Raw genomic sequence first — 27676 nt, forward strand, 5'->3', positions numbered from 1 at the left:
CCTAACCAATTGTAACTCAGCCTAACCTAACTAATCCTAACCTAACCTAACCAATCCTAACCTAACTTAACTGATCCTAATCTAAACTAACCTAAGCTAACTGATCCTAACCTAATGTAACCTAACCTAACCTAATCTCACCTCACCAATCCTAACCTGACCTAACCTAACCTAACCTAACCTGACCTAACCTAACCTAACCAATCCTAACCTAACCTAACCTAACCTGACCTAACCTAACCAATCCTAACCTAACCTAACCTAACCTAACCTGACCTAACCTAACCAATCCTAACCAAAGTGCTGACAACAAGCAGAGGGACTGAGGATGCCAAGGTGAGGCAGCAGTGCAAACTGCAGGCAACAAACTGAGAGCATCAGGAATTTCAAGTGCCGCCTAGAAAAATCTTGAGGACCCAAAGGCTGTGTAAGGATTTGACTTCAACAAATAGAAATTCTCAACAGACACTAAGAGAGGACACAGAGAAAATGTGTTTCTTCAGAAAGTACAAGTGAGTGTTTAGTTTTGTATTCTGGCTATTAATTATTCTATATATAGAATAATGTCAAAGTTTATTCCTAACCTTGTATATTTCATATCGTGAATGCTAACATATTCCTCGATACAACAAAGTGAATTGTTTGGATACACTGGTCGGTAGCACAGTGCAAGTGGAGATTCTTCTTTTGAAAATGACAAAAGAGAATTTTGGCTGCTTTAAATTGTAGATTGTCATCAGGCCAAGGATATAAAGGACTCTGTCAAAATAACAGCTCTCACCTAAAGCAAAAATTCCAAAAAGTGCTGTAAAAAAACCACAGATGAGCTTGGCATCTTCAAAAACACTGACATATGAAAAAAGGCAGAGACAAAGAAAGCAGGTGATTGGTTTGTGAAAGCCCATGTTTAAAGCACTTCCAGATAGCAAAATTTAGATTTGCCACCTTGAGGAATATATGCTGCATTTACTAATTCATCACATAACTCTTTTTCATTGGAAATGGTTTTCAAAATAACAGATTCATGTGAATAAAAGATATATACATGTATGAATTGGTAAGTGGATGGAATGGACAGATAGAATAGTGATTGGAATAGTCTCAGTTTGAAACAGGTGGCGTATATCCCATAACTTTAAAAACGTTAAAATGGGAGGAGAAGGTGGATTTTCTTTAAGTTTTAAGACAACAGAACAGAGTCTAGGATGACGATGGGGTGGGGTGTGTATGCCTGGATTTGCCCATGCACGCTTTGCCCTGAGTATCTTTGAGAACCAACACGGCTGTGTATCTCATTTCTGATGGTCCTAAGCCCACCATGTAACTATGAAAAGCCAATTTGAGATCATCAAGGAATAGTAATTTGCTTGTTTAATTAAACATCTGTTTAATTTCTTTACACATGTACACACCTAAACAGACTTTTACGTTAATCACACATATGAGAATATGAATTCTTTTTAATGTATTTAAATATTTTTTCCCATTTCTGCGTGCATCTTTTATCCCCTCCCCGTCCCTATACCATCAGTTTTCTGCCTTTTGGTGATCTATACAGCCTTGTGCGTGTCCTCCAACATTGTGTTGTAAGCATATACATATTTATAAACGCTGATTTTTTTTCAGCATTAACTTTTTAAAAATAACATCACAGGAGGCATCCTTTTCCACATTCTGTTTTTCTTCTTCATCCTTCTGGTGAGAAACTTTGTGGAAATAATTCTGACTCATTGATTCTAACTCATCCTTGTGAATGGGTGCTTGATTTATCTTGAGGTGGGTGTATCCGTGTATCCTGATCAAATTTCCAATTTATGAAAATTCACTCTAAAGTCTGCTGTAGTAAATATTATTTTCCGTTATGTTCATTGTCTTGCCTACAAGGTTGAATCTAGGAGTCAACTGCAGGATTTATTTATTTATTTATTTATATTTTATTTTATAAATTTGTTATTTTATTTATTTATTTTTGGCTGCATTGGGTCTTCGTTGCTGCACGCGGGCTTCCATTGCGGTGGCTTCTCTTGTTGCGGAGCACGGGCTCTAGGCATGTGGGCTTCAGTAGTTGTGGCACGTGGGCTCAGTAGTTGTGGCTCCTGGGCTCTAGAGCACAGGCTCAGTAGTTGTGGCTCACGGGCTTAGTTGCTCCGCAGCATGTGGGATCTTCCCAGACCAGGGGGTGAACCCATGTCCCCTGCATTGGCAGGCGGATTCTTAACCACTGCGCCACCAGGGAAGCCCAGAATTTATTTTTATATTTTGTGGGTGTGAAGTTTATTTGCAACAAGGCTTTACCTTTTGGGCAGGTGGACCAGGTCTGGAGTAGCCGGCATGGGACACAACCAGGAGCCGTAGCTGCTGGATGTGCAGTTCAGATAAGAAACTCTTTGTGGCTCCGACACAAAGGGCTCCTCCCTTTGCACCCTCCCTGTCTCCGTGGTAGCGATCAAAGCGGGCAGATCCTGAAACGGGTGAGGTTTTACAAAATGAGTGTGCTATTTATCCTCTCTATATTTTATAGGCAATCTCAATGATCAGAGACAAGGGAATTTAAGAAGTGTGTAGAGATCTGGGTGAGCTTCCCAGAATTTATAGAATTTAAGCTGAATTTTATCAGAAAGCAGGATTAGGGAGACACCTATTGGAAGACATTCCAGTGGAGACCCACAGGAGCTCAGGGCAAACAGGTGCGTGTGGACAGGTGAAAGCGGGCAGAACCTGGGGTCACTGGGGAAATGATCTGGAGGAGAGAAATCGTCTGGAACAATGGAGAGGAGGCTTTAGTATCCAGTTTTGTAATTGGGACTTTCCTCCCATCCGTGTGTGGACTTGGTGAGTTTCCTCATGTGTGAGATGGAAGAACTGCGGTGAAGAAAAACGAAGGCTCTTACAGCAGGAGGCCGGGAGAAGGCAGGATCGGGGGGAGGTCTTATCCTAAATGATTTGAAAAATCTCAGGAAGGGTGATTAAAAAAATTGTTTTAGGCAGAATGTTTTAAAAGTCATTATCAGTATATCTCTTAAATGTGGATCATTTGAAACTTCTTTAACATTTGTTATTTGAAAACAAAATTTCTTCATCTCTAATTTTCACCTTTCTATCATAATATATATACTGGCTTCTGCATTTTACTCTCTTGCGGTGGCTTTGCTGGTGTATCAAATTCCGTATCTTGTTCTTTCCTGGTGGCTTGGCTGGTATGTCAAATTTAAGGACCAGCTACACTTTGGGAAACCAGCTGTCAATTCCGGGGAGAAAATAGCTACTTTCATAGTATGAAAACTTGTTAAAACATAAGTCGACACAGACAGCTTTTAGTCAGAATTCTAAATGACATGGAATGACGTCTGTTTGATGCTCGATAATAAAATACTAACTGCTTTATGGTTATTGGGTAAGTAGTTGTTAGATGAAACAAATGCATTCCAGATTTTCTTTGCTGCTTTTGATAATCAGTTTACTTTTTCTAGTATTGCTTATAATTATTTGGAAGTGATATTCATCGTATTAATGAACTATCTCAAATACTGATAGACATGCTTTTATGAATTGACAGCACCTAGAGTTATGATGAAGCTATTGGCATTGAAAAATAACATAGTATGTATTCATGAATATTAAATTAATATTCATGAATATTAAAGAATGAATGAATGTAAAAAAATAGTATTCAGAAAGAGAAAGAGAAAAACAAATATCGTATATTAACGCATATATGTGGAACCAAGAAAAATGGTACAGATGAACCGGTTTGCAGGGCAGAAATAGAGACACACATGTAGAGAACAAATGTATGGACACCAAGGGGGGAAAGTGGTGGGGGGTGGTGGTGTGATGAATTGGGAGATTGGGATTGACATATATACGCTAATAGGTATAAAATGGATAACTAATAAGAACCTGCTGTATAAAAAAAATAAATAAAATTCTAAAATTAAAAGAATAATATTCTATGATTAATTATTTAATCAATTATTATATAATTGATTTGTCTAATAATAAATATTTATCAATTTGTTTGCTTAATTTATTATTAAGTACCCTAGTACCATTTTTATGTAACCTTGAATAGACAAACCAGTGTGTCGTTTTATGAAAAATACAATGTTTCATTATATTGTATTTGCTTATCATAGATGCATGTGAATCAAATACACGTCTGGGCCACCTTCTTAGCAAGGCCTGATGTGTACTCAGAGGTTCAGGATTCCGCAGGTGGTGGATGAATGAAGGATAGAAATGACCCACCTGTGGACTCACAAATTAGGAACTTCTTTTTCTAGAGCTCTGTGTTTTGGAAGTCTGATGGATACAGTGGGTGTTTCCCCAAAACGCTTTTCTCTGCCCGTCTCTGGCAGCTTGTGTTTTGTGGGAAGATTGATCCTTTTTCCTGCCTCAGGACAGGCTTTCTGCCTCCAGACAGTGGTTTCCTCCGGTGGTGTAAATCGTTCCCATTTTCTTAGCCAAGAGGATTAGTTCAGGAATGAACACTTGGCCAGAAGCCAGGAGGACCCGGCGGTGGTCGTGAGGGTTTTGGGGGGATCAAGCGTCTGACTCTCCAGAAGGAGCTGCAGAGGTGGATTCTCTCTTCCTCTGAGCCCGACCTGGTGCGAAACCTGAAGGATAAAAGCCACACATAGGTGGGGAGGGGACAGAACCGTGGACGCTGAGCTGGAGTCCATTCGAAGGACATCTGACCAACGCCTGCTACTTTATATCTTAACATATTTGGAATTGGGTTCTTTTACTTGTAGCTTAAAGGATTTTAAATGATTCAGAAATCTCTCTCTCTCATTTTTCTCTCTGTCTTCTGCTATCTTGCCACCAAGCTTAGAGTCTTTAATTTTTCTTGTTCCTTCTTTTTCATCCCGGGTGAGAGAATTCTGCAACATAGACGTCTGTTATATAGCCCCAAATACCAAGCTCATCATTTTCAGTCATGTACTTCATATATCTTGATGGAACCATAATACTAGGAAATAAGGCAGTTTATTATAATTTTTATGCAAAAGGGGCATAAGATTAAATTTTAAAAAATGCATCATATCAAATTTAAGTTATAAGAATTTTAGGTGAATTTTATATAGTATTTTTAATTTCTGTGAATTTCTTAGTGGGTATTTATCAATCAGAAATAGAAACATAGACGGCCTAACCAAGTATCTGAAAACCTAGTCTAGATAATGGCCTTTGGTATTCTATAAAGTGTTAACTCATTTTGCCTTCCTGGTTTAAGGAGAAAGGCAAGGTGAACCATGGATGGGAAGTGCCATATAGTGGGCATGGTCTCTTAAATTTTGCATCTACTGCTTCGTTCAGGTGTCTCAGTTAACTACCAAAGTTTGCCAATATGTGCTCTACCTGGATTAATCTCCATTTCTTAGATGTCTATTTCCTATTCCACTTCCTGTTATTAGACTAGGGAGATGACTCTATTACTGAAATAGCTACCTACAAATTAACCAGCAATAATAAGAAAGGTCCCTAGTTTTATTCCTGAAACTTATTCCTTAGTTTTTTTTCCCTGAAAAATTTGATTATACTACTCATTCTTTGTTTTGATGTTCAAACCAAATGTATTTTTTAATAGAAAATATTCTTATTCTTTATATGTAATTTAGTAGCTTATACCCTTGGTTTTATTCTTTCCAATTGTTTTGCGTTGACATTGTACTCTTTCTCACTGATCTGCCTACTGCTTAGGTTGCTCTGGAGTACACATTTCTCATTTGTTAATTTGGGTGGAATCTTAGAGTCCCTCTTGAATCTATGAGTGATCTCCTAGACAAACACCAGTGGAACCGCTCTCTCCCCCGCCCTAGGTTTTGGTGGGAGTTGACCTTCCTCCTCCTCCACCCCTGCCACCCTGAAGAAAGCAGCGCTCCATTGATGGGTAGAATGTACCTCCCACTGACTGGGGTCAGTAGTAGAGTGGACATGACAGAGAGTAGATCTGCAACATGAAGGACAGATTGATAGAATTTACCTAATCTGAACAACATAAAGAAAATAGAATGAAAAAAAATGAGCAGAGTCTCAGGGATCTGTGAGTCAGTAACAAAATAGCTAATGTTCACAGGATTGAAGTCCAAGAAAGAAAGATAGTAGAACTCAAAAAGTATTCAAAGAAAAACTGGCTGAAAACTTCTCCAACAGGGTAAAAGACAAATATACAAAACTGTAGGGGTGGGAAAATTTTTTCCTCAATCCTCTTATGTTCTTTGGCAGAGCCCTGCAAATTAGACTGACAAAAGACAGATTAACCGGAGGAAAAGGAGTACAAATTTTACTTGATGTTAATTTTTACGTGACACAGGCACCTTCCTAGAAAAGGTCTAAGAGCTTAGATTCCATTTTTAACATAGGGTGATAAACTGCAAAGATGTGACTTCACAAACAAAAAGGGTTTTTAGGCTTCTAAGGGCTGCAAACTGTGGGTAGGTAGATGTGTTAGAGAGACTAATGCAAGGTAAGGGCTATCTTAGCAAAAAGGCTTCTTTGTGAAGGTTCATTCTGGTGCCAACTTTCTGTCTTCTTCATTATCGTAAAAATTCCCTGAGGGGGGATTTATGGTGGTCCTCCTTTATCAGAAGTTTCTGCTTTCAGTCAGATAAAGGAAACTCTGGGAAGGCTTCTTTCTACATTCATCATTGAATCTCAAAAATATTCAGGTCAAAATAATCCTTATCCCAAAGTGGCATATTTTGGGGTGGCATATTCTGATCCTTTTCACAGTTAAGTAGCTGAGTAAACCCCAAAAAGGATGAACACGAAGACTTCTGTGCTGATAGATCATAACTAAAACTTCTGAAAAATAAAGACAAAAAACAAAACAAACAAACAAAAAACCTTGGATGCGTCTTAGGAGAAATGACACTTTACCTGCGGGGAAACAGCAATTTGAATGTTAACAGATGATTCATCTGAACCATGAAGGCCATAAAAGTAGCAGCTCACGTGTTAAATCCTGAAAGAGAGGAACTGCCAGCCATGATTTCTATCCAGTAAAAATATCTCTAAGTATAAAGGGAAATCAGGACATTCTCAGTAGAAACAAAACTCAGAGAATTTGTTACTAACAAACCTACCCTTAAAGAATGGCTAAAGAAGGTCTATAAAGAGAAAGGAAATGATGACAGAGGAAAGGTTAAAACTTCAGAAATGGAAGAAAACATGGGAATGAGTAAAAATAAGAATAACTATGATAGACTACTCTTTTTCTTATAAGTTCTTAAATGGTATTTTATAGCTGAAGCAAAAAATGATAACCACCAAGTGATAGGATGTTGACTGGATGCAAAAGAGATACTTAAGAAAAGTATATTTAAGGAGTGGGGAGCATGCAGAGACCTAAGTGGAAGTAGGATTTCCTCCTGAAATGATAAAACATCGATAGCAGTAGGCAGTGATTACGTACTGTATGTTCTAATACCCAGAGTGACAACTAAAAGGATTATATAAAGCAAAACATTAAAAAGACAACATAAATAAATCAAGATGCAACCCTAAGTAATATTCAAGTAACCCAAAAAAAGGTAAAAAAAGAGAAACAGAAAGTCAAGAAATGGAGGGATACAAGCAAAAAGTATATATTAATATGGCAGATTAGAGCTCTCACACATCAATAAGTACCATTAATGTAAATGGTCTAAATACACCAATTATAAGGTAGAGATTGGCACAGTGGATCAAACAAAACAAAACACCATCATTTATATGCCATATACAAGAACATTACTTAAAAGACAGTTATATAGTTAGGTTGAAAGTACATGAATAGAAAATATACCATGGAAACACTAATTTAAAAAAGCATAAATGGCTATATTAAAATCAGGTAAAGTAGACTTCAGATCAAAGAAAATTACTAGAGACAAAGAGGACAATTAAATAATGATTAAAGGGTCAATTAACAAAGAAGACATAGTAATCCTAAATGTGCATGTGTTGAGCAAAAAAGCTATAAAATTTGTGAAGCAAAAATAGTGACAGAACAGGCAGGAGAAAAATTCACAGTTAAATTGAGAATGCCAGTAACCCACTCAACAATTGGAAGAACTACCAGACAGAAAACCAGCAAGGGTAAGGAAAGACTAATCCGATCACCCAACAGAATCTAACTCACATATGTGTGTAAACACCACACTCGACAACAGTAAAATACACTTGAGATTTTTTCTCAAGTACCCATGGAACATTCACCAAGATAGAGACCATATGATTGTTCATAAGACAATCTCAATTAATTTTTTAAATATTTGAATTATACAGAGTGCGTTCTTCAACAATAATGGAATCAAACTAAAAATCAGTAAGCGAGGACTTCCCTGGTGGTCCAGTGGTTGAGACTCCACACTTCCAATGCAAGGGGTGCAGGCTTGATCCCTCGTCGGGGAGCTAAGCTCCCACATGCAGTGTGGCACGGCCAAAAAATAAATTAAATAAATTTTTTTAAAAATGAGAACTTAAAAAAAAAGAAATCAATAGGAAAAAGATAAGAGGAAAAATCTCCAATCACTTTAAAATAAACTGCACACTTCTAAATAATCCATGGATCAAAGAGTACATTTCAAAGGAAATATTAAAAGTATTTAGAAGTGAATGAAAATGCATATACAAAATATCAAAAGTTGAGGATTCAGCTAAAGCAGTGCTGATAGGGAAATTTATAGCATTAAACACTCACATTAGAAAAAGAAAATGCTTTGAATTGATAGTCTAAATTCTTCCATCCATAAATTCTAGTAAGAAGAGAAAATTAATTCAAGTTAACAGGAAGAAGGAAATAATAAAGGTAAAAGCAAAAATGAATAAAATTGAAAACAGGAAAACTACAGAGAAAATGAGTGTAATAAAGAGTTATTTCTTAGAAAAATCAAAATGGAAAACTCTAGCAAGATTCGCAAAGATAAGAGATAAGACAAATGTCACCAGTATCAAGAATGAAACCAGAATATCTCTATAGGTTCTGTAGCCATTAAAAAGGTAATAAAGAAATACTACAGACAACTTTGCTTTCATAAATTTGCTACCTTAGCTGAAACGGACCAATTCCTCAAAAACCATAAACTACCAAAACTCAACCAAGGTAAAATAGAAAAGCTGAATCTTGCTGTAACTATAAAAGAAATTGAATTTGTAATTTAAAAGCTCCTGAAAAAGAAGTCTTCAGGTCCAGATGGTTTTACTGAAGAATTCTACCAAAATTTTAAAGAATTAAGACCAATTTTACAAACACAACATAGAAGAAAAAGAAAGATTTACCAACTCATTTTATGAGGCTGATATTACCCTGATATGCAAACTAGACAGAGTATCCCAAAACCGCCCCAAAACTACAGATCAGTATCTATAATGAAGTAAGATGCAAAAATCCTCAACAAAGTATTAGCAAATCAAATCTAGCTGTTCATTAGTATGTTATCTTGTTTTGTCCCTGAAATAGTCATATGGGAGGTACGATCATTATTTCCATTTCCAGTTGGAAAGGGGGCCTGGGAGCTGACATAACTAGCCCTGATCTGTAACCTTGGAATTCACATAACCTGGATTTCAGTCTAGGATGTCTTAACTCCAAACAAAACTGGTCTTCTTAACAATTACAATAATAACATACATTCCTTATTTTCCTTTTTCTGGCTGGAACTGCCAATTGCCAAAAAAATTATCTATTTTTCCTCCTCCTTTAGTTGAAAAACCCTAATGTTAACATTTTGCTATTTTATTAAAAGATTGCATCCTTGCTCCTAGGTGTGGCCTTGTTACTAAGTGACGCTATTGAGGCGACATTATTCCATGAGATTTCAGTCTAGTTTCCTGAGGTTGTTTGGACTGAGCTGCATCTTCTCTCCTCCTTTTGACTGCCCGTTGGGCTGACAGGAGGACGGAGTCCCAGGGACCCCTGTTGGAGCATGAGGTGAATTGAGGAGGCTCTTTGTGCTCTTTGTGCTGAGGTTGGGAGAACAGAGGTTTGGAGGCTGCTTCTCAGACGATAGTCAGGAGCTGCCATAGATATTATTGGATGTCCTGCTTTCAAATTCTTTCACGAGGGAAAGAAATCACTATCTTGTTTAAACCATGGTTATTTTGGTTCCCAGATATATGGAATCTAACTTGATCTCACTGATGCTTCTTCCATATTCTTCTAATTAATCCTAATACAGATAATAAAAAGCCATACTAATCATATTTATATTCAGTTCTGCTGATGTTGGAAATTTAGACATAATCCTTGTGCAATTTATTTATATCCAATTGGGCATTTTTATTTGCTCTGGAAGGAATGATGTATTTTTGAGATTATTTCACAAATCTATCATCTTTTTCCTATTATTTTTAAAAATTGTCATGCATAGACGTTTTTAATTAAATTCTGTGGAATTTGTACTCGTTGGGCTTTAGACAGAAATAGTTCCTTCAGGCTTCTCACAGTATATCGGCATTGCCAAGGAAGTTGCTTTGCCTGCAGCCTGCCTCTGCGGACTGATTCATGACGGCCGGCGCTCGCTGAGCTCGGAGAGCAAAGGCTGAATCTGTCAGTGTCATATCAGCTCATCTCTGACTTGGGAGATATGTCACTTGATATTAGTATTCTGCAGGATTCTTTTGCCACCTCATAATTTTTTCTCTTATTGCATTAATATTGATGCTTCATTGGTATTTCTCCTTTTTTTTTTTACCTAATTTTCATTCCATTAAAAGGGGCAACTTATATGTTTCCTCATGTTAATTTCCTTGGAATATTTTCATAAGACTCCATATTTAGGTGAGATGTATCAGGATAATTTAATGGGGTACTTTGTTAAAAGTATCTTAGGGTGAGCTACGTAATGTAACCAGATGCCTTAGATCCTTTAAAGGGAAGTAATATTTTGTAAAAACAAAGAAGCAACCAAAATTTTTTTTAAAAACCCAAATATTAAATCACAGGTTTCTAGGGCATGACTTATGTCTTTGATCATTGATGTTAAACTAGTAAATGCTTTTCTCTATAGGCAGAGAGTATGAATATTGTAACAATTTTGAAGTAAAAGTACCTATACTTCTGCTGGTTAGTGAGTTATTAAAATTTTTTTAGGGATATTACATTAATCTGTGGCACTAATGACTATCGTGTTAATAACTGAAGCATTGTAAGTTTGTCTTCTGGTTACATCCAGATATCAAACATACACTGTCAGGAAAATACAGGCAGAAAGGAGCACTCCCCATGATTGTCCCCTGTGTCTAAACGTCGATGACATTTCAATTGGATCATGTAGTTGTCCACCCTCCCTGCCCCCCGCCCCCATAAAAAGCTGTTACCAGCTCAGGGGGTATTGCAATGCGAAGGAAGGTGCCTTAGCTTGTTTCTTAGCTGAGCTCGTGAAATATGTAGGCAGGCACTTAGGCCACTCATCCCACGTGGAGAGATGGCTCATTCCTCCCATCAGAGGTGCTAAGGTGTGAATATCTTTGTCCCTCCAAAATCTATATGTTGAAATCCTAACCCTCAAGGATGATGGTGTTGGGAGGTGGGGCCCTTGGGGGGGGGTAATGAGGACCTGAGGGTGGAGCCCCCATGAACGGGATTAGCGTTCTTATAAAAAGACCCGAGAGAGGCCCTGTGCCTCTTGGGCCCTGTGACGACACAGTGAGAAGGATTGGCTGTGAAGCTGGGAGAGGGCCCTCACCGGACCTAACCAAGCTGGTGCCTTGAACTTGCACTTGGCCTCCAGAAGTGTGAGAAAAAAATTTCTGATGTTTACTAGCCCCCCAGTCTACGGTGTTGTGTTGTAGCCGAGTGAACTCAGGCAAGAGGAAACCACTGACGTGATAAGAAATAGCATCCATCGCCAATAGGAAATGAACACTTGAAAACAGCTGCTGATGGAACTCCCGAGAAAAAGGTGTGAGTGCATTGCTGGCCTTTTGACTCCTTTGGGGGATGACAAATGGGTGTTGACTGAAACGCACGCTTATTCTAACCTATTCTTTCCCCATCTTGTAGCACAAGCATCTCTGGAGAAAACAGCGAAAGGTTTGAAAACAGCAAGTTCTCTATCTATTTAGCCTGTGCTTGTCTCTTTAAGACAAAAAGAAAAGGCAGTGAGACATAATTCCACGAACAGACCACATTCCCCGTCACCCTCAGAGCAGCTGTCACATTGAAAATTGCAATGACCCCTGTGAACACTTGTTACGTAAACAGGGTGAAAAACGGTTCGAAGGGCTGGCTGACTTACAGCTGACCCTGCCTTTATGATGAACATGAAGGGGAGAGAAGCACGCACTTCATGTTCTGGCCGGAGAAGCGGGGAAGGATGCAATGATATAAATTTATATTTGACCCTCATGAAATATTTCTTTCGTTTTGCCCAATTCAGTGGTCCCAGGTCCATGTTTAAACTTGCTCGTATGTGTGGGAGGTGCTGGAAGTTGACACATGGTGACACTCATCCCTTTATACTTGGCATTAAATGGCTTCCTTTGTTTTTTTTTTTGGCTGTGCCATGCGGCATGTGAGATCTTAGTTCCCCGATCAGGGATCGAACCTGCGCCCCTTGCGTTGGAAGCATGGAGTCTCAACACCTGGACCGCCAGGGAAGTCCTTAAATGGCTTCCATTGAATTCCCTAAAGGTACATCAGAGTGGGTCAGAGCTTTGCCAATGTACAGATAATTGTGAAAACAGCTCCAATAGTAAGTGGCTACCTAGGCAGCACTGTGATCCTTTACCTGCCAAGTCCCACGACCTCTCCTCGGGGCAGGGGCCAAGACACGTTACAAGGTCCCCGCTATTGCAGGCGCCGTGGGTAAGCTCTACGTCAGAAGTGGATAACTTGACCACCGGGCAAGGATGGGGGTGAGACAGGCAGTGAGTACACGTGGGGAGACCATGGACCTCAGTCACACACGGGCCACAGGCCCAGGAGGACGCGACAGCACATTGCCATGAGGGTAACTCAGCACCAGGGAGCGATACACTGAGCTACCTTTCTTGGGTGTGGTGCTGACCGAAAGCCAGTACAGGGAGACACCTCTGTTTCCTCCATAGGAGAGGATATTTTTAGCCCTGCCTAAATATCCCACCTGGATAATTTGGTGAAAAGAAGTGATGCAGTCAGTGCTCCTGATTCATCCTCTAGGTAAATGAGCACATTGCTCCTCAGTTTGTGGTTTCAAGGGCATGTGTACAATCTTAGTTTCTCCCAATGACTTTGAGAAATACCACCACCATCTAGCGTAGAAAATGCCAAACGGCATAGCTGTCATAATTCTGTGTGGCCGTCAATCAAGATGGTCTGTTGCTAAGGCATCTGCTTGTGTATAACGGGACGCAGATTGTGGTTGCCTGTGGCACGTAAGGACTAGATTTGCTCTTCTGAATATAAGACTGTGTCTGGGGATGAAACACATGTAAGGAAATCAGAAATGGAAACTTGCCAGCCTAAGGGAGGTGAGTTTGGGATGCTTCTGTTAGCCTGATAATTCCTCTCCGGAGTTTTCAGTCTGTGGCCTGGTGACCCAATATTAGTATAAGTCCTCTCCTAAAGCACGCAAAGAATGTTCACAGGTGGTTTCATGGCATTCCCAAGTGGAGACACATTTGGGAGGTAAATACACCTAATCGCCAGTCTAGTGGAAAACACGATAGCTTAGGGCTCAGACCGTTTCTCCAGTAGCACCGAGGAAGTGAATACCCAGGGGCACGGCACACGTGATCACCTGGTCAGCGTGGGCCCTGCTACGCCATGTTCTCTAGGGATTTTAGACGCTGGTCTTGGTTCCTAAATCAGGTCAAAATCCAGGAGACACATCACCCTGATGGAAAAGACTGCTTTGGGGCACTTAACGAGCGCTCTTCTAGGACCCTGGGCCCAGCTGGAAATCAGAGAGGTGTCAACAGCGCTTTAGGTGAATAGCCAAATTACGTAATTACCCAAATAGAACACTAAACCGTCAGCCTCGGGAGGTGCCCTGTGCTTTCACCAAGTGGGGAAGCGTGGATATTCTAATCACTATATCAGTAGATGTCTTAAGACTCCGCGTCCAGGCTAGGAGGGTGTGTATGTGGGACAGTATATATGGAGAGACTAAGTTACAGCAAAACATCATGACATGTGCCCTAAATCACTGTTTCTTATGATCAACATATGGTTGGGTTTGTCTTTCCATCGACTCGACAGTCTGAGTCTTTTAATTAGTGAGTTTAGACCACTGACATTTAAAATGATATATGATTCCAATGACTCCATTTATTTCTTCTCTCTTGGCATATCAATTTTTTTTTAGTATTGCCCTTGAGTTTATTGTATACATTTACAACTAATCCAAGTTTTCTTCCAAACAACACAAATCACTTTTTCATGGATAGTGAAGATATTTTATTACAGAGGGTTCATAATTCCTCCTTCCCTTTCCTATAACATTTCTGTTGTTCATTTCATATACTTCTAAGCTATAACCATCAAATGTTTTGTTATTATTTTAAACAAACTGTTATCTATTAGGTCAGTTAAGAATAAGAAAAGCAGATTTTATTTTACCATTTATTCATTTTCTAATGTCTTTCCTTTCTTTATGTAGAGCTTAGTTTCTGACCACTCTCATTTTCCTTCTTTCTGAAGAATTTCTTTTAACATTTCTTGCAAAGCAGGCAGATCTACTGGCAACAAAATCTCTCAGTTTTTGTTTGTCTGAGAAAGTCTTTATTTCTCCTTCACTTTTGAAAGATAATTTCACAGGGTACAGAAATCTGGGTGGTTGTTTTTTTCTTGCAATATTTTAAGTATTTTGTCCCATTCTTCTCTTGCTTTCATGGTTTCTGAAGAGATGCCCGATGTAATTCTTACTCCTGCTCCTCTGTAAGTAAAGTTTTTTTTCTCCTCTGGCTTCTTTCAAGATCATCTCTTGGTCTTTCACTTCTGCAGTTTGATTATGATAAGCCTAGGTGTAGATTTCAACTTGTCTACACTGAACTTCTAGCTGTTCGTCAATTTTAGCTAGGTTTTTCTGTCCTCCTACTGGTTCCAGCAGCATGTCTGCCCCTGAGCTTCTGCTGGTGAGTGTGATTCTCTGTATCTGCCTGTTCTCTCTAACTTCGGGGGCAGCCATGTGCCGTTTGACCTCACCTGTCTGATGGATCTAATAAGAGTTTTGATTTTCAGTTGGTTTAGTTTTTCTTATTGTAGGTGCCATGAGTTTCCAACTCCTTAAATGCCCGACTGGAAATTGGAAGTTACCTAAACCACTTTGAATATCTTATTCTCTTGTTATTCCAGCCTTTAAATCATGAATAGCTGTTGTAAGTTTCTATTTTAGGGAATTTATTTGAATGAACTCCTCTAAGTTCATTTTGATGATAAATTCTCCCCCCAAAGGGGGGAAATATGTATGTCTTTGAAAGACATACATGTGTGTAAAGTTGATAATAAGTATGTTGATACTGGGTATGTCTATATGCTGTGTCTTTAGAAGGACAATCAACTGTGAATAACTCAGTCATATTTAGTTGCTACAATTTCAAATATTTGTAAAGTCAAATATTCATATGTATAAAACCTGATTTTGCATATTCCCTCCCCCATTTCCATGTCACACCTCTCGCGCCATCACCACCAGTGAGTGAAGCCACTGCCTCTTTTTCTCACTATTTTGTTGTCAAATCCTCCCTACTCAGCTTGGATGTCACGGTAAGTTGCTATAATTTCTCTTTTGCAGGCATTCTTACCCCATCATCTCTTTCTCCTGTTAAATTCCTGAGAGAAAGCTAACGTTGGCAGAATGCCTCAAGCCCTCCTCTGCCTGGGAACATGGCAAATGGACACCATCAGATCAAGCCAACTGTCCATACTTTCTCACTGTGTCTTTTGCTTTTGCTAAATGTCTGTTTGACAACTTCTATCTCTTCATAAGTTTTGAATCTAGCCCCCTTCCACGTTCTGTTGATGGTCTTCCTTTACGTATCATTGAGAAAAATGGAAATCCTCTTCATCTTTTCTGTTTCCTAACCAGCACATCAGCCAGGTGCGTGCCCGTCCTCCCTCTTCTCCACCTCCTTCCCCATGACAGGGAATCGCTGTCTCCGCTCCCGTCAGAGACCTGCCCTTACCTGAGAGCTGGCCTCGCTTCTCAAAGCCTGGCTCCTGCTGGGACCTTTCCTCTCCCCTGCACCATCAATACAGCTATTTTTATTATTTACGTTCTTTCATCCTAAAACCACGTTTTCTCCTGATGAAAACATCTGCACTTGCCTCCTTGCCCACATGGTTTCCAGCTGTCCCCTCATCTCTCCGCTCCACTGAGTTAGAAGCACGAGATCGCCTGTGTTTACCCAGAGGACTTGCTGAGCCGCTGTCCTCTTTCTATCCGCACGCGCTCCCCACTGCGACCCTCCCTGGTCAGGCTCTGGCCTCACGTCCGTGTCCTCACATCCAGCACTTGCTTCTCTGTTTATTCCTCACCCAGATGCTTTTCAGTATTTGACACCATTCACTGTGTTTTCCATCTTGAACTCTTTTTCTCTCCCCTGAACTTCTATCCAAACAAAAATTCAGTTTTTCCTTCTATACCGTATTCCCCGTGAACTCCCTTTGTTTTCTTTTCCCTCGTTGGTCTTCCTTTTCTTCTTGTCTTTAAAATGTTGCAGCCCTGGCTCCGGGGCACTGTAACCTTGGCCGTCTACCTGCTCTGTCTGTGACCTCAACTCTTTCACGGCTTAAATACACCTATAGGTCATGACTCTCAAATATATTCCTAAGTCCTGACTCATCTCCGTATAACTCAGGCCTGTATGTCAGGCTGTGCTCTTGACTTTTCCAGTTGGGTGTTAAATAAGCATTTCAAACTCAACATGCCCCCAGTAGAGCTCCCACAACCATGGTTCTCAAAGCCCAAGTTTTGAAGTTAATCCATCAGCAGTGATTGACTGTCTCCACACACAGTGCCCAGAGTCACTCCATCCACAAGTCTTACTTATTCTGTGCCTGGAAAACATCCTGAGCCTGACCTCTTCTCACCACCTCCACCTTTAGTTCACCGCCATCCATCACCTGATTAACTGCATCCTTGCCCCACTACTTTCATTCTAAATCCTTAATACCAGTTTTTCACACAGTAATCAATAGAAAGGTTTTCTAAAATGTGACCATGCCGCACCCTTGCTTACAACTCTGATGGCTTTTTACCCCAAATTTATCTTTGCCTAAAAGTGTCTGCAAGATCTGGCTGTGGTTTCCTCTCTAGCCTTTCTCTCCCTAACTTACTGTGTTCCGGCCTGACTGACGTTCAGACGCTGAAGTACATTGTGTTCAATCCCAACTCACTAGCACTTCCTTCTCTCCTTTTCTTCTCTGATTTTTACACATCTTCTTTATTTTCTTTTGAAAAGGGTTTACCTGACCAACTAAGGAAGGAGTCATTCAGTTACTCTTCCACGATCTCATTTAATGCTCTAACTGCTAGTGGGACACTAATCCATTAGCGTGGAAACCTCATGAAAGAATGAGTCTCCCGTGTGTTGGTTGTACATCAGCGCCCAGGGCAGCGCCCGGCACTGACTACACATCAGTGATGTGCGTGAGGTGACAGACCCTCCGGGGATGAAGGGGGCCCAGTGGGGCGTCAGGGAAATATCTAAAGAAACTGGTCCTACCAGATGCGAAGAAGAGGAATATTACTTCAGAACAGAATTAAGCGGTAAATAAATGTGTTTAATTCAATCAGTGGATGGAGAGCTTTGGTTGGTAGGCTTCAGCTTTAACTCAGATGAGTCTGTAGACCCTGTAGTCCTCAGTAGTTGTGGAGTTCTGTTCTTGTGTCTATAGGGCTTCCTGCTCTCAAACAGTGTCTGGGGTACAAATCAGGCCATCATCCTGGCCAAGTATCTCTATGGGTGATATAAAAATACTGAAAAGGGAATCTCGATTTGTTTGGAATGATAATAATTGTCAGTGGGTAAGCATATTGAATATGAATTCCAGAAAAACTGGAACTAAATATGAAACATTATGAAGAAAATCAAGCCCATTTTCTGAATATTCTTGTGTTCCATTGAGAACAACTGCAAACATTTAGTATTGTTTTATTTATTATGCTTAAAAGAACTTGGCAGGTTAGAGGCTTAACAGATAAAACTTATTTTTCTATTTGAAATGTGTAAAGAGACTCATTACCTTAACATTTATGATTGAAAGGTATAAAGGAATTTTCACTAAGATTTTAAGCAGTATTGTAATATTTAGAACTTATAATAATCAACTTTATGAGCATAACTCATTAGATTTATAAGACTTATTTAATAACTAGAAATATTTTGCTTGTTAGATAGACAATTAGGTACTTAGGAAACTGAATATATTAAATTTATAATGTTTACAATGTATAAAGGATTTTAATCATCTAAGATATAAAAACCTTATAAATACTTGATAAGTGGTACTATATTTATAAATAGAGTAATATGTATAAACTAGATTTAATAACAAATTATTTTTACTTGTACTTCAATAAATTAAGTAAATTGAATAATCATTTAAAAATTAGTCTTTACTGTAAATATAAGCCACCCTAGTGAAGTTAGAAAGGCCCATATTCTCATGCACATTCACACTTTCATCTCATTTGAGCTTTACAAATAAACCCTTGTGAGGTGGATATACATGTCTTACCTCTGCTGCTTTTTTTTTTTTTTTTTAATTAACTTCTCTTTTCTTCTCTCTCTCTTTTTTTTTTTTTTTAAATTATTTATTTATTTTATTTTTGGCTGTATTGGGTCCTCGTTTCTGTGCGACGGCCCTCTCCAGCTGCGGCAAGTGGGGGCCGCCCTTCATCGCGGTGCGCGGGCCTCTCACCATCGTGGCCTCTCTCGTTGCGGAGCACAGGCTCCAGACGCGCAGGCTCAGTAATTGTGGCTCACGGGCCTAGTTGCTCCGCCGCATGTGAGATCTTCCCAGACCAGGGCTCGAACCCGTGTCCCCCGCACTGGCAGACAGACTCTCAACCACTGCGCCACCAGGGAAGCCCTCCTCTGCTGCTTTAAGATGGGACACATACATTCCCATGAGCTTAATCAATAAACTATAGCCCTTGTCATTGGTGGACCTTCCCAGTTTATTCCACCTGAAACACTTTGCTTATCCTTTACCTTCCTCCTTTTGGCTAATTTCTCCATATCTTTTTCCAAAGAATCCTGCAAAATAGAATAGATGTGCTTCCCATGTATTTCCTTTGCTTTCTGTACAAACCTCAAGACAGTCCTTAGTGGTTGTTGTAATGGTTTATTTACATGTTCCTAGAGCCTAATTGCATTGACAAGGATCCCATATTTTTCACAATGAAAACCTCAATGTCTTGCATATTTTTTTTCAATTTTGATGAATAATTTCTTTCTTTACTTTCCCCAGCTTTATCGGAGGATGATTGATGTGTTAAACTTGCACATATTTAAGGTGTCCAGCAAGAAGAGAACATAGGGAGACAGCTCACTGACACTGATCTTGGTGATGATTTTTTGGATGGGACACCAAAAGCACAGGCAAAGAAAGCACAAATAAACAAGTGAGACTACATCAAACTAAAAAGTTTCTCCATAGCAATGGAAACAATCAGCACCTATAGAAAGTGAGAGAATATTTACAAGCCCTATATCCAATAAGGGGTTAATATTCAAAATATATAAGGGACTCCTACAACTTAATAGCAAAAGAACCAAATAACCCAACTGAAAAAGTGGGCAAAAAACCTGAATAGACATTTTTCCAAAAAAGACGTATAAAGGATCAACAAGTACATAAAAATGCTCAACATCACTAATCTTCAGAGAAATGCAAATCAAAACCACAATGAGATATCACCTTGCACATCTTTTTAGCACATAGTAGGTACTAAGTGAACACTGTTGTCAATGGAAGCTATTTTTTGGAAAAGCCATGTAGCTAGAGCTTAAATGCAATAGAGATTCTACTCCTAAATTCACCTTTCCTCCCCCAAATCAATATCTTAAAAGTCTCTGAAATAAATATATTATGAAAATTGTCCCTCAAGATTGGAATTGGAAAACCGGATTTTGAAATATTGCCCTATATTTTTTTAGTCTATCGGGATATTCTGAAATCAGTTCAAATTGTCAGTGGGTAGTAAGCCAGTCAGCCCAAACAGGGCATTAGGAAATAGAGCATGTGAGTTGGAAGCCAAAGAATATACATGTATACAACACATTTTTAACTTCTAGGCTACCAGCATCTCCAGCACCATTACAATCAGACGCTGGCCAGTGCTGTGTACGGAATAAGACCACCACCCTCCAGGAGCTGACGGTCCAGGTAGAGGAAGCAGAAGTCACAAGGGATATGGGTCAGTGCAGGCTAAGTGACCGTACGTTTTGGGACTACAGGAGAACTAAGGGTGCCCCGTGGGGTGGAGCAAAGGAAGATGTGTTCATGGAGAATGTGCCTCAACAGTTACTGTACCAAGGGCAGTGCCTGGTCCATGGCAGGAAATAAGTATTTATGGAGTGAAGGAATAAGTGAACATGGAATTAAGTGGGGTCTTAAAGAAATGATTAGTCAAACACATTTGGCCAAACTTTATGAATAAAAATTATCCATAAACCCTACGATCCTTTTAAAATATCTTGGGACTGTTGAATTAATCTAGTCTTCCCTGTGTTTCCCTCTCCAACATCTGTGTTTTAACAGGCTCATTTAAAAGCCTTCGCCTAAAGAGTGATTATTATGAAATATTAGAGGAGTGTTGGGGAAGTGTCTGTAAAGAATAGGTTTCAGAACTAGTCACAGCTCAGCACAGGAACAACTACCTGCTCTAGTCTGAATGAAACATTTAAAAAGAGGCATGAAAGAGGTTTAGTGGCAGAAGACTGTGGTTTCACATTTGCATTTCCATTTGGAGAAAAGGCCAGGGTGGTAAGAAAATAAGATAAAGGGATTTGGCAAACACATCCTTGTGTTTATTTTCAATGTTTTCATTTGTGGTTATTGCATTTTTGCTACTTTTACCTTTAAATATATTTGCGATATCTTAGACTATGTATTTGCAAATGAGAGTTTGAGGAAATTTTTCAAGATAACATATCTCAAGTAAAATTATCATAAGTTCAAATCAGCTCTTGAACTCTTAAAGTAATTAAAATGGAATGCAAAGTCAAGATGAACTTTATCGTGTAAAAAAACTAATGAATTAATTAGTCCTCAAATATACAATGGTTTGAAGGAGAATTAGAATTTTGATGCTGTGTCTTCAGGGCTTATTTCATTTGTAGAGGTCAAAAGATTTAATGATTTTGAATTCGCAAATACTTTTAATAACATTTTGCAGTGATAATGGAAAACAGAATTCAACAGCAATACTCACATTGCGCTTGACAAAATATCATGAAGCAATTCATCCTCTATGTTTAATCTACAGATACTCGGTTTTCATTAACTTTACAAGTGTTGTTTGATTGAGTCAGATCAATATATTCCCACAAGTAGCATTAATTTATATGAGAGGGAAAAAAGTTTAAAAGATAATTTACTTTTCAGATTAATTCAGGTTAATACATTATTCACAAAAATTCCAGCTAGTCTTTGAAAATAATTATAAGAATTTTGTAGCGAACAACACTCTGTCAACCCCTTTCCATGTCTTAAGCCATGATACTTTCAAAACAGTGCCATTTAAATGTGTGGAGAATGTATATTCCAAAGCAGTTTGAATATATGGTGCAAATTTAAAAATAATTGAAATTCAACTCTGCTCAAGAATATCAGGTTAAGTTTTAACTATCTTAGCTATGAAAAGTAATAATAAAAGACAAAATAAAACTTCACACCTATAGTTCTTTGGTGCCCAAGACTAGTATGTATTTTAGATTTCCCATTTTCCCCTGTATCACATATATTCTTAGCTGTTTTAGAATTTGAATTTTCAATTTTCCTTCATCATGTTCAGCCTAGTCCCTCTTTTTAGTGTGAGATACCTGCTTACCCCAGGGCACTTACCTGCTTTCCAGGTTCACCTAATATTAGTCTTGATGGAACCACCAGATTGGCTACCCATGCCCTTCGTCATGTCACTGATTGCAGGCAGTGGTGGTGTCATTATCTTAGCAATTATTTGGATAATCCTGTGTAATTATACAAGATGTGGATTTTATTCAATTATTACCACACCTTCCAGTGTTATATAAAATGTTAACATAATAAAGAAGTAACTGTGTCAGACTAATTCTGCTTTTTAATTATTCATGTTAGCATTGCAAATTTATAGTGTTGATTCTGGGGCATGGTTCATGTTCTTACTGAGCTTGCTATCTCCATGTCTGGATTTACGGGCGAATGCCAGCCTCATCTATAACTGGAAATCATAGTTTTGCCCAGGTGCATTGAAGATAAACAAAAACAAAAAAGACAAAATGACAATAACATATTTCCAGTGGACCTTAGCTGCATTTCTGTTTGCTCAGCTGAGTCATTTGTCTCTATTTATCTTCTTTCTCCTGTTGCTTCTAATTTCAATATATTGTACATGTGGATAGGCTGTATTCACATGTTGGTGTTTCTTTCTATCTGCAGAGGTTCTGTGGAACATGCTGACCAGCTAGGACAAGTGGGGAGTCATATAACTATTGTCTGAAATTACATGGCCAAAAAGTAGTTGATATCAATATTTATTTGTTTTTATATTTAGATCGCCATGATTAAATAATGGGGCGATCATTAAATCTACAAATAGCCAGGTTAGAAATCAGAACACCTGGATTTATCCTTTTATTCGTGTCTGTTATTATTTTCTCAGGCGCAGTGCAATGGCCATGTTTCTGTGTGGCGGGCAGAGCTACTTGCTACGGTGATTCAGGAGCCAGACCCCTTTCTCAGGTTCTGCCGTTCCTGGGGGCTGCAGGTGTACATGTTATGAGAGGGTGCGGATGACACCTTACCATCTGTGACAGTGGACAGGTAATGTAGAGCCTGGATTTCTACTTCTTCATGTGTGAAACAGAGAAGATAGACTAGCCGATCTTCTAACACTAGTCATTTATGATGATGAGTCATAGAAAGTGGACCACTGCAGGGAATTACATAAGAAAAAAATTAAGGAATATATTTTATATGCAGTTTTTATATTCTAGAAATGTGCAAAGCTTTCTAAGTTTTAAATATTGCACAACTCTTATATGGAAACAACACAGGAAAAATAAACTATAGATCTACCAACTTAGAATATAAATTGAAATATTCTACAGTATTTAATGTCAGCGTAAATGAGTATAATTCATTACAATAATAAAAAAAGATGAAGTTTAAGATATCTAACAAAATAATAAAATATTTCATATGAGAACAACTGCAAATTAAGACATTCATTTGCATTGAAAATGCATTTAATAACATTCAAAAATATTTTTCCATATAATCCTTGGGAAACTAGAAATAGAAATATCTTCTTTAACATTTTAAAAAATATTTATACCCTACTATTAGTTAACATTATAAACTAGTAAAACAGTGCCTTTAATTTGGGAAAAGAGAGGTCTAGATTGCCTACTGTCATGACCAAAAGTTGTGTATAGGACAAATAAATGAGAGATATAATTGCTAGAACGGGGAAAGCATGATTGCTATTTGCAAATGATGTGATTACATACTTGGAAAACCAAGAGAAGCAATATAAACATTCAGAAAACCTCAACCCTGGCACAGACCCCAATGCTTTGTGTCAGTTTGCAGTGAGAATGCTCAAGAGGAGTTTTCAGTGAAATGTCCAGATATAGGTTAAATTGGAAAAAAATTTTCCAACATATTAACCATGAACAATTGAGATATATAGTGGGGAAAAGGGTTACATTCACATAGCGTCAATTTATTCAGTCAATGCACTTTTATTGCACAGAATGTGAAGGTTCTTGGAGATAATGAGAGTGAGTTTGGATTTGTTCTAAGGCAACAGGAATTCGTTTTTCACAAAAGAAAATACATCCCAATACACATAGGGAATAGTCAATCTCAGTAATAATAAAGAGGTTTTTTAAAAATACCAAACCCAGCAATCAAAAGAATATCACGTGGGCAAATATTATTTATAAAAGTAATTATTCTTAACACATTATAGGCACAGTGACATAGAAACTTCCATGAAAACATCATGAAAGGCTGTTCCTTCCTATAGTTTTAGACATGCTCATACCCTATGAATTTTTGACTTCCTTGAGGATTATATTCTAAGGAAATAATCAGAGATGTTGGCAAAATAAAGATATTCATCAAGATTTTATAGAGAAAAAAAAATTTTTTTTAGTAGTGTTGAACTGACTAATAAACTAGGGGCTGAGTACTACTGCTTCAGAGTAAATAGACCTTAGATGAGAGTCCCACTTCTGCCACCTACTATCTGTGTGATCCTGGACAACTTTCTTAACCTCTTTGAGCCTCAATTTTCCCAGCTGTGAAAGAGAAGTGTAATAACATATGAGTTTAAAAGACCTAATGCTTATGATGAAACTTATGGTATAATGTTGAATGAAAAAGTAAAATACAGAATGTTAACTAATATATAATACAATTTTTAATTACACAATCATATTCTGTGTGTATAAACTGTATTTGGATATACATACACTATAAGCAAGGCTTGATTTTAGGTATTAACTACATATTGTATATACACATATTACACGCAAAGCATTGTTAATTTTAATAGTTAGAAGAAAACCAGGTACAGTCTTGGCTGTCATAGTGTTTACCATCAAGGAGAGAAAATAGACACACAATTAATTAGATAAAAATAATTAAATAATCACAAAGGAGCACAAGCATGGGATTATGGGTTAAGGTAAATATTTCTTATTTTCTTCATTTTTCAAATTTTATAAATTATGTATTACATATTGGCTTGATTTCCAGAAAAATGAAAATTCGATTTTAACGCATCATTTATGTATACAGTTTTAGCAAATTAATAAGGGGTCTTCAATATAACACACACAGATACACACACATGTACAGAGTCAGGAGAGAGAGAGAATGAGAGGAGAGAACGAGAGAGAGAACAAACAGGACTTTAAATACTTACATTGTTAAAAGTCTCTTTCTTTTTATGTCAGTCTTTGGGCTTGGGGCAAAGTAGATGCCGGACTTCATGAACCCCCTCAGAAATTTAGAGCATCTGCCTCACAAGTTGGAAGTCAATCCTTGAAAAATCAGGGCAAAGGTAGGGACTGGCAACCTTGATTCAGACAGACAGTGTCCCCTGGGTGCTGGATATGCTTCCCCTCCCTGTCAATCCTGCGGCCGCGTGCTGGGCCTCGTGTTCCGCGAAAGCCCACCGCTGCCCCCCACCTCCAGTCAGAGCCTCTATGGAAGGTTCCAGGGTCTGTCTGGCAGCTTTTCCTGCCCTCGGGCTCGTGCGTTAAAACAATTGATTTGCTTTGTGATGAAGAGAAAAGTACTTAGAACGGAAAGAAAGTAAAATTGCCGAATGCCTTAAAAACTGGGGAAGTCAAGGTAAAAAGAAACTTGGAAGAGTTATAAATCAGGTGAATGATTCTCGAACTAGGGAGAGAAGAAAAGCTCAGAGCAAAATGCATGTCCTGGGATTCAGTGTGGATGCAGCACACACCGCGTGCGAGCTACGGTCTGAAGAAAACTTACGGACGAGGTCAGACAGTGTAAAGGAAAGGGAGGAGCGTGAATGATACCTTCCTACAAAGACAGTCATGAAGAAAAGATAAAAATTCGTTCCCTGACACAGAGATACATGCATTCAAAAGACCTCAGAAAGAATGCCAGTGTACTCACACATCATTTTTATAATAATGGAAATAAAGAGATTCTTTTCAGAAACCTATAATTTGGCACATCTTTAGGAATAATGGTTAAAAGGAAAATAACTACATAATCCACTTATTTGATTATTTCAAGCACAGCTTTTTTACAGAATTATTTGTGAACAAGATGCAAGCATAAATATAAAATAAACCAAGGAACTACAACTTAGACCATAAAAAGATATGTTGCTCATCTAGAACAGGTTAAAATTGGTAAAATTTTCACTTTTATATCATCTATCTATCTATTTATCTATCTGTCCAATTTGTGCATAGTCAAATTACAGAAATCATTGAAATAGTGTAAAGTTACTGCAGTGGAAAAATTGTGAGACAAAAATCCAAGTCTGTAAGAAGCAACTCAACTGACTGTTTACTGTGATTCACTCATTTCTTCTACAAACATTCATTAAGTGGCTAATCCATGACCTTGGCAAGGCAGTGAGAATTGAACGGTAAAAAGACAGAGTTTTGTGGCTGTAGGTCATAGTCTAGATAGGAACACAGACAAAAACCTAGTAAACACCCATGAACAAATTCACAATGTGGTTAAGTTATAAGTGAAACAAACATGGGACTGAGACAGAACATATTTGGAGTGTCAGGACATGGGGCTATGGGTTAAGGTAAATATTTCTTATTTTTACCTTATTCAGCGTCAGTCAGGGAACCAGAAACCATACCAAGGGCATTTACGTCTTGTATTGATAAGGAAGTTTATTAAAAATAGTTCAACCATCACTGGATTCAAACTAACAGGTAGGCGAATAATGCTAGTAAAAAATGAGTGACATCAAAGCAGAACATTCTTCATGTTAATTAAGGTGATTGAAATCAAATGCCTCATCTCTTGCACACTGACATGGTGAAAAGAAAGAAGCAGCTTCATTCTAGAAACGTGTTTCCTCGTTGGCATTTACATTTTGGCCAAGATGGAAACTGTGCTATTATTAAAAATACTGGATGACTGGGAAGTCTAATTATAGCGCAAGAAAAAGAATGTTTGGATTAACAGCTTCCATTCACATACACTACATTTAAAAAATTTCAAAACCATACAAAAAGGTCACCACTGGCAAAAGCCCAAGATTTCAAGAAAGCCAACCACATTAGCAAAATTGAAGCTTGGAGTAAACCGAGAATATTGGCCTGAGACTTTTAGATTTGACAGTTCTTTCTTTAAGCAACCTATTGCTTATTTATGTAGATGTACCAGTTCATTTTAAATGGACAATATTAATAATTTTGCGGTAATTTTAATCCGGGCTCAGGAGCTTATATAAACCTTTTATTTCAGGGGTTTCTCTCTAATACTGCTCCAGTAGGGAATGTGGGTCCCCCCTTATTACACAGGGGTAGGCAGAGGTCCAAGGTCCCCACCGGGCCTCCGTTGACACATAGTGGGAAGCACCCTTGCTGTTGCTGGGCATGGGCGGAGGTTCCCACGGGTACTTCCGTGCCCCGGGGGTCAGGAGGGCTTCATCACTGCTCCCACTGACTGGTCTCCACTGACACCAGCCCAGTACTGAAGGGGAGGGGGACCTCATTACTACCAGGAGGAGGTGGAAGTTGTCTCCCCATCTGGCCTCCAGGACGTCACTGGTGGTGGGGGGAGCCTTAGTCATGTCTGATGGAGATCTCTTTGATTGTTTAGCTCATTTTTTCTATATTGGTTTGCTATTGTTGCTGCAGCAAATTACCACAAACTTAGTGGCTTAAAACAACACACATTTATTCTTTCAGTTCTGGAGGTTTGAGATCTAAAATCAACATGGTAGCAGGGTTGTCCTTCTTGAGGCTTTAGGAGATCATCGTTTCCATGTTTTTTCAGTTTCTAGAGGCTGCCTGCATTCTTGGCTCAGGGCTCCCT

The 27676-nt window shown here is 38.6% G+C and overlaps 1 protein-coding gene across 13 annotated transcripts in view; it reads left to right on the forward strand.

Moving 5' to 3' along the window:
- LOC309614518 (uncharacterized protein) overlaps positions 1-27676 on the forward strand; it is a 368580-nt gene that overhangs the window by 226097 nt on the left and 114807 nt on the right. For 4 of the 13 annotated variants that reach the window (XR_014236211.1, XR_014236213.1, XR_014236215.1 and 1 more), the window contains one exon: positions 22779-22939. The exons of 8 other annotated variants lie outside the window; for them this stretch is intronic. The gene's annotated coding sequence lies outside the window, so the exon portion shown is untranslated. Of the gene's footprint in view, positions 1-12087; positions 12620-22778; positions 22940-27676 lie in introns of those variants that run through there. One more of the 13 variants, XR_014236226.1, reaches the window with a different exon arrangement.

The sequence above is a fragment of the Balaenoptera borealis genome (assembly GCF_965194805.1).
Source record: "Balaenoptera borealis genome assembly, chromosome: 17".
In the NCBI taxonomy this organism is placed as follows: Eukaryota; Metazoa; Chordata; class Mammalia; order Artiodactyla; family Balaenopteridae; genus Balaenoptera; species Balaenoptera borealis.